We start from the raw sequence: 11970 nt of genomic DNA, 5'->3' as shown, positions 1-11970 counted from the left end.
AAAATTCTCAGACCAGTCATAAACAACCTACATACACTATCTCATCCAAAGTATGGGCATTAATATGGAGTTGGTCCCCCTTTTGGGGCTATAACAGCTTCTGCTCTTCTGGGAAGGATTTCCATAAGATTTTAGGGAGTTTCTGTGGGGATTTTTGCCCATTCATCCAGTAGAGTGTTTGTGAGGTCAGACACTGATGTTGGACGAGACGCCTGCCTCACAACCTCAGTTCTGGTTCCTCCCAAAGGTGTTCGATGAGGTTCACAGGGCTCTGTGCGGCCGGTCAAGTTCTTCTGCACCAAACTCATCCAACCATGTTTTTATGTGTCGGGATCCCCATCCGTGATTCCCAGCGGAGTTACTCACCTGAGTACCCGCTAGCCGCGGGTACCAGATCCAGTGCCGCTTCCCCTGCTCCTTCCTCGATTGTGTCACACTTGGCTGCTTCTGCCTTCTCCCAAACGTTACATTATGGGCCTTGCTTTGTGTGCTGCGGCAGTCATGCTGGAACAGGAATGGGCCTTCCCCAAACTGGAGCCACAAAGTTGGAAGCAGAGCATTGTCCAAAATGTCTTTGTATTCTGTAGCATTAACATTACCCTTCACTGGAACTAAGGGGCCCAAACCAAAATGGCAAAGGCGGCATCTTATGGCAGCGCCGTATTTAAAGTCATTGAGCCCTTCGGTACGACCCAGTCTATGGCCAATTTTTATCTATGGAGATGTGCTGGTTTTATGCACCTGTTGGCAATGGGTGCGATTGAAGCACTCAATAATTCTGAGGGATGTCCACATACTTTTTGTCAATTAGTGGAATTCAGAAATGCATTTTTAATGTTTCTTTGGATGTCTATTCCCCGATTTGCCTTATTTGTTTAAATAGGAGAGGACGATCGTCATCCCCCGGAACAAAGGTGTGTTAAGGCCAATAATTTTTTGGGGATAATCTGCTCTGAAGTCTCTTATTCCACTTCTGTTTACATCATAAAACGCATTTGGGTTTATTACACGTATAACACGTATTGACAGATGTTCCCACTTTGCATCCTTGTCTACCATATAGGTTCAGATCAGGCCCATAGTGAGTGTTTTATATTTCCACATGTAACCATGGCGATTTATAGAGAAGAAAATACTATTTACTAAAGGTTGGCAGTTGAGCTAAATTTCTCTTTGAAGTTGACACACGCGTCCGTTCAGGTGATTTGGCGCTCTGCTGCCAGCTCAATAGCTTTTAAGTGGATGCTTTCACCTGGAAGTGCCAACAAATTGCCTGGCTGAGTGCCGTGAGGTGGCTCATTGGGTAAAGCGGGCACCAAAAATGTTGGGAGATATAGTTTTGTTTTTTTGGCAATGCCGTAAAGTTAGTTTAGTTTGACCTTGGGGGTAAATGAAGTGATCTTCCAGTTTGTGGGTACTGAAGAGTTAATAGTGATGAAGGGAGCTATAGAGTCCCAGTCTGTCTGCATATGGATAATGTTAGCTACAGTCCAACAACAGCCAATTACCCAACTGTGCAGTGGAGGCTTGTGTATAAGTAGGCAAACTTCCGAGTCCTGTTTATGTCTTTTATCACTTTAGGCTGCGAGACTATGGGAAATTTGGGCTTTGGCAATATCTGATTTTTTTATCCATATAGTTTTTTTTTGCGACCGGTATTTTTGTTTTATGCCCAGAAGCGTAAATACAGTTCCGGCTAAAAAAAGAAAAAAAAAAGGTAAAAGTAAAAGAGGTCTCAGATGGATTTTCTTTATTTTTGCTCATTATCACAGAAAGCGTGATTTGAGTCAGCAAAACATGATATTCCTCTCTGGACTTTCTCTAAATTTACTGAAGTATATTCCAGCTATCATATTTCTACAACTTAAAATTAAATATCAAGTTTCTAGAATATGTTACACCATTTGCAACAATTTGAAAATTAAACAAATTATCCATAACCCTTCTCAAAGCACAAATAAATAAATTCACATTTCACGTTTGGCATTACCCCTATAATTTTCGTCTCTCTGATCCCTCTGTACCATTGGTCTGAACGGTGATGTTTGCGTGCGTTTTTAAATGGCAATTTTCTTACCCAGCATCTGAACAGTTAAGTTTATGTGCCGGGGAGAAACATAGTGCAAGGCAGGTAGGATTAAACTTTTGTGCAAAGAGAGGGCTTGTCAGACGATCGAAATAAGAAGTTATCTTCCCCCAATTTTTTTTTACTAACCTTTTATAAGGAATATTTTTGCAAAACCCAAATCATATGTAACACCGTGTTGGTATTTGTGAGCATCAAATATTGCTTTTTCACAATATAATGATCCCCTCCTGTAAGGACCCAAGAATAAACCTGCTTCTAGCTGAGACCGAAAAGGGACCCTTATCTGGAATTTTCTGGAAGACTGGAAGGAAAAATACTAAATGCTAGCCGGTTATCCAAATGAAATTATTATTAAAAAATAATTTTTTTAAGCCATAATACATTTTTATAACAGACTGCTCTGTATTAGTCATTTTTTTTGCGTCTTAGTTGATCTTAGTCCAAACTCCAAACTACACGACAATCATACTGCCTTATACCTGAGTTCACCGGAAAACATGTACATTATTTTCTCATCCTTTTCTACTCCATATTGTATGGCAATGTATAAAGTGTACCACAAGTATATACGGCTTAAAATGGGCTTTGGTTAGATCTTCCAGCAAGACAGCGATCCAAAAACATACATCAAAATCACCACAAAAATGGCTTATTGACCATAAAATCATGGTCCTACCATGACCATCCCAGTCCCCTGACTTGAAGCCCATAGAAAACCTATGGGGTGAACTGACGAGAAGAATCCACCAGTGTTGACCTTGAGATTTAAAAGCCAACTCAACAGTTGGCTGAAAACGAACACTTTGGTTGTTAAGGTAAATTTGACTGAAATCTCAAGTACAATAGGTCATGTTATAAGTTGGGTGCGTCCACTCAACGAGAGCAACATGACCCCTCAGGAAGAGGTGAGTTGACCCAGAACTCTTATTAAACTGACTAGGGCTACCCAACCAAACCACCACCTTGACTGACCAACTCACGTCGTCCAACTCAACAAAGTGACTCAAAAGCAACTCATCTCTTTATGACTAGATGAGTTTCTGTTTGTTAGCTGAGTGGAGATACGTTGAGTGGCTTTGGGTTGCCAGTTGGGGTATCTCTGTAATGAGCCTTGGTTAACTAACCTGTCCCACACCCGATGCGTACAGCAATGAGAACCTTCAAGTCTTACAATCCTATCTTAATATTACCGAATCCCCCTTCCTGTATATTTCCATTTGTCCTTCTGTGATTTAAACATCATAATTCTATCGTCTCATATTGTGATTCCCGATGATCATTTTGCATAAGATGCCGACTGGAAAGTTCCCCTATCGTTCCAGTGCCAAGGACTGCTTACTCTCTACCCAGAAAAATAGAAAAATCTTAGAACAATATTATTTGTTCTCAATAAGAGGTGAAGATCCTTCCTGGGACAGTGGAGTGTCCCTTTAAACAACAGCACCCTTGTTTATATGTATACATCGCCCCCCAAAATTCCTTATTTTAGAAAACAAATTTTAAACTCATGAAAATTTGTTTCATCTGTCTATGGTACGGTATCTACGCCATGGCATGAATTCAGGTAATGTCAACTAAAAAAAATAACTATTATTTATGTGAATATTTTCCAAAACATTTTATTATTAAAGGGACAGTCTAATGTGCCCCACTCTAACAGAATTGGGGTTACTCTGTGAGTAACCCCAACCCTATACGCATTCTTCCCAAACGACAGCCGCCCTCTTCATGATTTGATCAGTGACGGGAACCCCCCCCCCTGAAATCAATGGCAGCAAGTTCCACACATGTCCACGGGGGCCTGAACCATGAGCGCTGGACCTGACTATAGGTGAGAGTATAACGTGGAGGGAGCTGTGTTCAGCCAAACACATCTCCCGCAGGGCATTTAGCTGGGGATGTAGAAAGGGGCAACTGCTTATTGGGAGGGGGTTGCAGAATCCCCCCATGCATTTGCAAAACGGACATGAACATTGAAAGGGCCGGGACGTTGAGAGCATCTAAGTATACTTTGTCATCTGAGCATCCATACTCCATGAGTGCTCTCCGTCATATAATTCCCCATCGTAATGGTTAAAAGGACACAGCCATCAAATCCATTTTTGATGCATATGATCGCTGAGAGGTCCACACATTTTTGTGGTATCCCCCATACAAATGCATGGGGGGGGATTTATCTGGAACCGGCCCATTGGACATTTGCCCAGTTTGTCAGATGACCTCAACATGTATGCAAGAGGGATCTGGGAATCATTATATGAGAACTATAATACAGAGTTACCGAGGGATTAACAAGAGACGTTGAAATAATTCTATCGGTCACTGGAAGTTCACATTTAAAGTTCTTGATACGAGGAGCATTTATAGAACATTTGATATCAGGTAACATTCATTGTTTCTTCCAAAAAGATTGCTTATTGATACAACTTCTTCCTCGCTGACCGCCGTCCATGGGGAAGGGTTCATGGGAAGGAGATGGACCGTACTTTACCCATAATGTTACATGAAGTTTTTTTCCATTGTCCATAAAAAAAGCCTTTTACTTTTTCAGTATATTTGATGGAAAAGTACTCTCATTAAAGCTGCAGCTGAATCCTTTCCACTAAAATGTTACTAAAATTCTCTTGATTAAATTGTAGCCATTAATTTGTTTAAGAACTTTTTGGAAGGACTTTTGAAATATATGGATTATAGTAAACTCAAAAAAATCATCATGGGATGTATTTATCTGGTTTTAGTTAATAAATAGGAGGAACGATATTTTTTTTCTTTAATATAAACGGTTAAAGGTACAGTTTAAACTTTAAAGCTGCCTCTCCAAAGAAGAATTTTAAGAACTTTAATATTCATTCTGTGAAAGGTTACAATAATAAAAACAGTTACCTTGTGGGGGAATCTGCAGCTCCGGAGCTGCAGCAGAACACGTCCTCTGTGGTCTGGTGAGCCAGGCCACCGATTGGCTGCTTGAAGTAGCCACTCAGTAAAAGGCAAAGTTAATAGGAGCATCTTCCGCACATGCGTATATCGGAACCAGGAGCGGTCGCTAAGCAAGCGCTGGAGCTGGAGGAAGGGGCAAATGTATTTGCATGGGGGACAGTATGTTAAAATAAATTGCCCACTCATATCCATAATGTGCATAGGATGCCTGGATTAACCTGCTGGGTTGCTCACCCCTTTTTTTGTACCTCAAGGGGGGCTTACAGAGACCCCAAAACAAAATTATTTCCATTCTCAGGCATGTATGTACTATTGATGGACTGGTGGCCTGGTTATCTTTGGTTGTATCTCAGTTGACTTCATCGTGATAATTAATACAGAAATCACTTTCTCCTGCCAACCCAATTTCTACTTGTTTTTCACGTTTCCTAAATTTTCCACAGCACATGAGGTTATAATCTCTGACTAGAGCTGGATCGGGAGGGGAGACGATTGGGCAAAGTTTTCTAAACCTCTCCTATGAAATCCAGAAGTGAGTGGCCTGTTTCATGCACAGCATAGTGAGTGGGCCTGGGGTCGGACTTGGATCGCGCCCTATCATTGGCATGCATGGGGTGGCGATTGACCAACTCCCTATTGCTCTAAAGTTAGGGAAGCAAGAGATGTGCAAATCCAACTTTGTAAGGTAAAATAGATAGTAAACAGAGTGTAAAAGAAATGAGAGAGAAAAAGGAGAGGAAAAAAAAAAACAAGAGGAGAGGAAAGGAGAGACACTACAAAAACCAACAGAAAAGAGAGAATATTGACAGAATACCAAGCAGGAAGAATAGTGGAGCAGAGGGAAAATTACCACAGACAAGAAGAATAGTGGAATGGAGAGAAAACGTGTATGGCAAAGTGCAGGCGATTGAATGGAATATGATAGTGATTGATAAGGAAAATGGGGAAGAAAAGGAAAGTGTGTATCGGGCAAAGGAACAATAGAGGTAGGAAAAGAAATGGGGGAAGAAAAGTAACAAGCAAAATAAAAAAAGATAAAAGTGAGATAGACATGAAAGAGGAAGAATGAAGGTCAAAGGGAGGAGAATGATAGGCAGGAGTAAAAATCTAGAATGGAGGAAAGAAGGCAGCCAGCAGACAGAATAGAGGAAAATTGGAGGTATGGGGAAATAAGAGGAGGAAAAAGGAGGTGAAAGAATACTAGACGGTGGAGAGAGAAAAGCAGTGCGATGGAGCATTTAGGATAAGAAGGGCAGAAGTGCAGAGGTGGAAAAAAGGAGTGCAGAATTTGGTTTGCCCCCTGTAATGTCACCAGTCTGCTTGTTTGTAAAGTTTACTGCTGATTGGTGTAAAATTGGATTTTTGATTTTCAGGTTTGATTTTCTGGAAAGATATTTTTTTTAGGGAAGATATTTTTGTCTCTTAGCATCTCGGAAAAGCATGATGTTTGGGTGCTTCATAAAAGTCACGTTTGCGAGTAGGAGTTACATTTTTTAACATGTGGGAAGTGATCATACGGTTACAGCGGTACGTACAAGCAGAAATATGCTAAAATACTGATCACAGTTCTATGACTGTTCTAATAGCGGGGATATTTGCTGCTCGTATCAGCTTGTGAGTCAGATATATCAGTCAGGGGCGTACCTGGAGTATATGCTGCCCGGGGCAGATCGTATAACTCTGCTAATACTTTTCTGGAGCGGTTTGGGTTGGATGGTGTTAATTCCCGCACCGGGCATGACCTCTATGACCTCTCGATTACTTTTTCTAAGGTCAGTCTGACATCCGCCATCATTATCGGCAAACAGCTTTTATTAACCTGCCTGAGTTTCAGAAGTTCTCTATCGTGAGAGTGACACATTAACCTTAAACAACCCCACGGCTTCACCTTAAAGGGACCTTCTCTGCCCAATGGTGAATTGAGGTCATATCGCGTGTATACGTTGTGCTTGAGATCTATACATTGCAAGTTATTATTTACCCCAGGATCTTACCCCAGGGTAGGGTTTTCCATTATCCATGATGTATCCATGCGGCTGTGGAATTCGTACGGCTACCGGCCGCATCGTGTAAAAGTTAATATAATATGGTGATTTCAGTGACTGTGTCCGTGTGCTGGCTACAGGGCATGCATAAATAAAAACAAACCCAAAACTACACTTTTTATCCCAGTTTAAACGAAACATTTTTCCTTTTTCCAGATGTCTTCATAATTGAAACACAAAATATTGTAAATAGAAACAGAATTTGCCGAAAGATCAGACCCCTTCAGCCCGTCTGGACGCCCAGTCGCTGCCGGCTCAGACCTTTAACAGTCGTGGGTCGCATCTTAAGATTCAGGAGCCGTATGCCTACCCCGTGCATGTTGGAATCCCCTCAGTGTATTGGCCTCTACCACTTCTGCTGGGTGGCTTTTCCATTTATCTACCACCCTCTGAGTAAAGTAAAACTTTCTTACAGAAGAAAATACATGCAAAACAGCTAAATAGAATCCCATTGAAAGGAAAGGAGTCGCCATTTATTCTGCTTCTCGCAGGGCTACAGCAATAATGAAACCGGCAGATACAGCACCCCGCCAGCTGCAACGACAAGAGGGGCATATTCAAGGGTATATTCAGAGGTATCGCCAGGGGTTTATTAGGGGGTATATTTGGGTTACATTAAGGAGTATATTCAGGGGTATATTCAGCGGTATATTAGGGGAGTATATTCAGGGGTATATTGGGGGGGGTATTTACGGAGTATATCCTGGGGGATATTAAGGGGTAATATCAGGGGGTAAATTTAGGAGTATATTCAGGGGTATATCCTAGGGTATATTGGGGGGGTATATTCAGGGATATATTAAGGGGTATATTCAGTGGTATATCCGAGGACATATCAAGGGATAAATCCGGGGATTTATTAAGGGGTATATTAGAGGTATATCCGGGGACATATTAAGAGATATATTCGGGGTATAATAGAGGGTATATTAGGGGTATATCCGGAGATATATAAAGGGATATATTCGGGGTATATTCTGGGTATAATAGGAGGTATATTTTGATAACACGGGAACGCATTCTTTTTTTTTTCTTATGTCCTTACATGGTGTGGGTGGGCGTGCCCCAGATCTGGAGGGAGGCCGGGCTTAGAGAGGAAGAGGCGGAGGAAGGCGTGTCCCTGTCAGCTCGCCGTCTGTCCTTTAAGCCCACACTCCGGATTTATTCACTTGAGTCTGGGCAGAGCCAGCACCTTGAACGCAGATCCCAGTCCGGACCGAGTCTTCCGCCTGCTGCCGCTGCTTAGATTCCACTCCCATCAGTCGCAGCCGCCGAGGAAATGCCCAGATACGAGCTGTCTCTGATTCTTAAGGCCATGCAGAGGGTAAGTGACATCCCACACAATCCCTCCCTTCCTTTACAGAAAACGTGCTGCCCGCTGATCATAGCTGCCCTTCATGGGTTAAAGGGGCTCAGCGCCAGTGCTCGGTGGGCTTTAGAGGTAAGTGGCGGCTGCTCGGTGCCCATTCACGGTTAAACACATGGGCAATCATATGGCCAATGCATTGCGCAGGTTAATTCTGCCCCACACTGGTAGCCACAATGCCCCCTGTAGGTGTCTTATCACCCCTCTCTCAACACATTGATTATTTTTTCCTCCCCTGGAGATAAAAGGTCATATGTATTAAGGGCAGTTGTGTGCAAAGTGGAGCAGTCACCATGGAAACTATTGGTGCGTTCCATCTGGTTGTTCCACATTTCGAACCTGCCGCTGCTCCCCATACCCTGGTTGTGTGTGTGTGTGTGTGTGTCGTGTATGTTTGTCTCTCTGTGTGTGTTTGTGTGTGTCGTGTATGTTTGTCTCTGTGTGTGTAGTGTATGTTTGTCTCTATGTGTGTGTCTGTGTAGTGTATGTTTGTCTCTGTGTGTGTGTATGTTTGTCTCTGTGTGTTGTGTGTCCCCATTTTCATACGTTAAACGTTGTGTATGAACGCGCGGCTTCCACCAAACGCTTCCTCTTAAATGTTATTTACATTTGTGTGACAGTCGCAGGTTTGTCGTCTGTTTTGCATTCTTTTCCCCTTTGAATAAATTCAGCGTTTTTGTGTGGTTCTGGTGCGTGCGATGATCTCGTTAGATTTGCTTTTGCCTTCTGTAATGTCTGTGTTTTTGGGCTGGCGAGTGCGGTGGAAGCGAATGAATGAAGTGCGTAGACGCCAAATTTCTATTATCCTATACGAAAGGCAGGCTTCCCGTTTAACTACGCGAGTACCAGCGGGCAATTTGCTCGCCCGCTGTGGTACGTATAGAATAAAAAGCTGGATCCATTCGTATTTCACCCTAAAAAGACCCCTCCGTACTCATGCAGAAGGTGGTCCCGGCGCCCCTACAACTTGACATAACATTCATCTTTCTGCCCTTCCTTATATCGCCCCACAATAATAATTTTATCAAATTATATTTATCTCCTCTGGACCGTCTGAGTTACACAAACAGTTAATAAATGCAACATTTTAACCACAAAAGCATTATGTAACATACATTGTATCTTAAAATTTTTTTTTTTTTATTCCAAAAATAAATATTTTTTAAAATGTTTAATGTTGTAGGAAACAAATAGAGGTTTATTAATACACCGAACTGTGACCTCCTCCTCCGACGTGACGCTAACTGTGTATCAAAAGTGATTCCAGTGCAAATTTTGGCTTATTGCCATAGCAATCGACTGTCAAAGCACGAAACGTGTTGGTTGCTATGGTGATAGTACCACTTTAAAAACTTTGCAGCAATATTTTATTTCTTCTTTTAATACATGACCTCAGTATATTGCACAACCTATTATTGATAAGGGAGGGATATAATACAGATAACCGGGCGCGCATGGACAGCTTCTGTGATGGACAGAATGCCACGAAGATTTCCACAAGACTTACCATGAAATGGTTAAAATCTGCACAATGTAAGATTTTATTATAACCGCTACATATATATATATGTATATATATATATATATATATATATATATATATATGTATGTATGTATGTTCCGCAGGTGGGTATATATTATAACCAAGGCATGTTGTGCTCCCCCTAGTGTCCTCGGGCTGTCGGTGCGGTTTATAGTCCGTTGTGTGTTTTACGTCACATGGCTGGCAGTATTGATTTTTTTTTAAAAGGATAGAAATGTTTGCTTCTCCCCTAAATTAAGCTCCAACAAGAGTCGTTTAATTCCCGCCTCGATGACTATAAGGGTGTCCTAAAACCATCTTTGTTCTTGCGACGCTGCGTTCCTATTGGGTTTTGTTAGGACTGCGTCGTGCTGTCCGCGGTTGTTGGGATGGAAGTGACGTTGCGCTGGTGTAGCTCCCGAACGGGAAAGGGCGTTGTGACCAGCTCGGCTGTTAAAGCAACAGTTCCACTGTGACAGCTGTTTTTAACTCCCACCCCTATCATGCTTTGCCAGTCACCGTGGTATTGTCATCAGCACTGCAGTAATGTATACTGGACCTGCGTCGGGTTATTCTAAACTTCAGAAGCTCTTAATAACGTCTCCAAGGCTACCCGATTATGTTTTTGGTAAACGCTGTTCGCTTGACATCTGCAGTAATATAAAGAACACCGGCAGAGCCGGTGCAACCAGTACCTGCACATGGGTCCCAGGAACTGGGCCCTTGGGGTTACTCATGTCTAGGCTCTGGGGCCTAGTAGGCCCCTTTCTGGGGAATAGCATCACAACATCATTTTACTTGCATAGGGAAGTCGAGGCTTTCACCATAAGTGTGTTTTACGATTATTAACCAGTCGTTGGTCTCATCTTAGATTCAGCAGCCGATCCCGTGCATGTTTACGTTTCCTCGCCATTTTAACCTCGACCGCTTCTGCTGGGCAGCTGTTCCACTTATCTACCACCCTCTCAGTAAAGTAATTTGGGCCATCTGGAAACATAGTGCTGCGGACTGGGGCTTTAAAATATGCTGCCCGTTCCAAATGACTTATCCTTCTTGACTACACACTTAGGATCATATTACAGGCTCGACCGGAGTGATTGTGATGCTGATGTCTGCATCTGGTGTGGTTGGTACAAACATTAAATGTCATTAAATCGAGGTAGAATATGAAGCTGCCGGCCGCGCGTCTGACTTTGGCGGAAAAAAACAAATAAAAACCGTATATAAAGCCGGGCTGGCAGGTGAAATCCAATATGATGTTGGCACTCGTTTTTGCAATAAGTTCCCCCTGCAGGAGTAGCTCCTAATCCTCACTATTTTCTTAATAAAGAGTCGAAAAGAGGGCTTACTCGGTAAATACAGATTATGAGGGTTTAAAAAAAAAAACAACAACAAGCTGAAGGTGTGTATGTATGTATAATGTATATAAATTCCACCCCTGAAGTTTCCTATCCTTTATGTGGGCCCAATTTATGAAAATGACCCACTGATGCCCTACTAATCACTCTCAGCCGGATTGAGACAAACGTAATGTACAGACGGGTCTCAGCCACGCTTATTTACTCGATTAAGGGCTGTTTAAATATTCATGAGGTTGTAGAATTGGTGCAGAAAACAGGAAATGGAGAGGAGGTTCTGGAAAGTGCCCAAAGTGCCCGGATGTTCACAGGGTAGTTTAAAAATGTTGTCTCCAGGATTATTAAAAAAAAAATAATATATCTATACGGTGCGTTTATATTTAATAAATATATTGTAGTCGGTCTTATTAATGCCCCTTTAAACTGAAAATACTTGCAGTGCGGACGAGTAGAGCGGTGATTTGGGAGCCGTTTTGAAGGAATAAACAGCATAGGATACTTTATGGCTGCGTGGGGCGAGCGAGTTGTGTGGTGCATTATGGGGGATGGCGTGATCAGGGTAGCAGTCTTTCCCGAAAGATCTAATTCTATACAAATGGAACATTGGGCGTGCAGGGATTATACGCAAGATTTTTTTTAATTTTTTTTATTTT

Source organism: Sceloporus occidentalis, unplaced genomic scaffold (assembly GCF_023333645.1).
Source record: "Sceloporus occidentalis isolate IW3139 unplaced genomic scaffold, rSceOcc1.0.p SCAF_262, whole genome shotgun sequence".
Lineage (NCBI taxonomy): Eukaryota > Metazoa > Chordata > Lepidosauria > Squamata > Phrynosomatidae > Sceloporus > Sceloporus occidentalis.
This window is presented reverse-complemented; position numbering follows the sequence as displayed.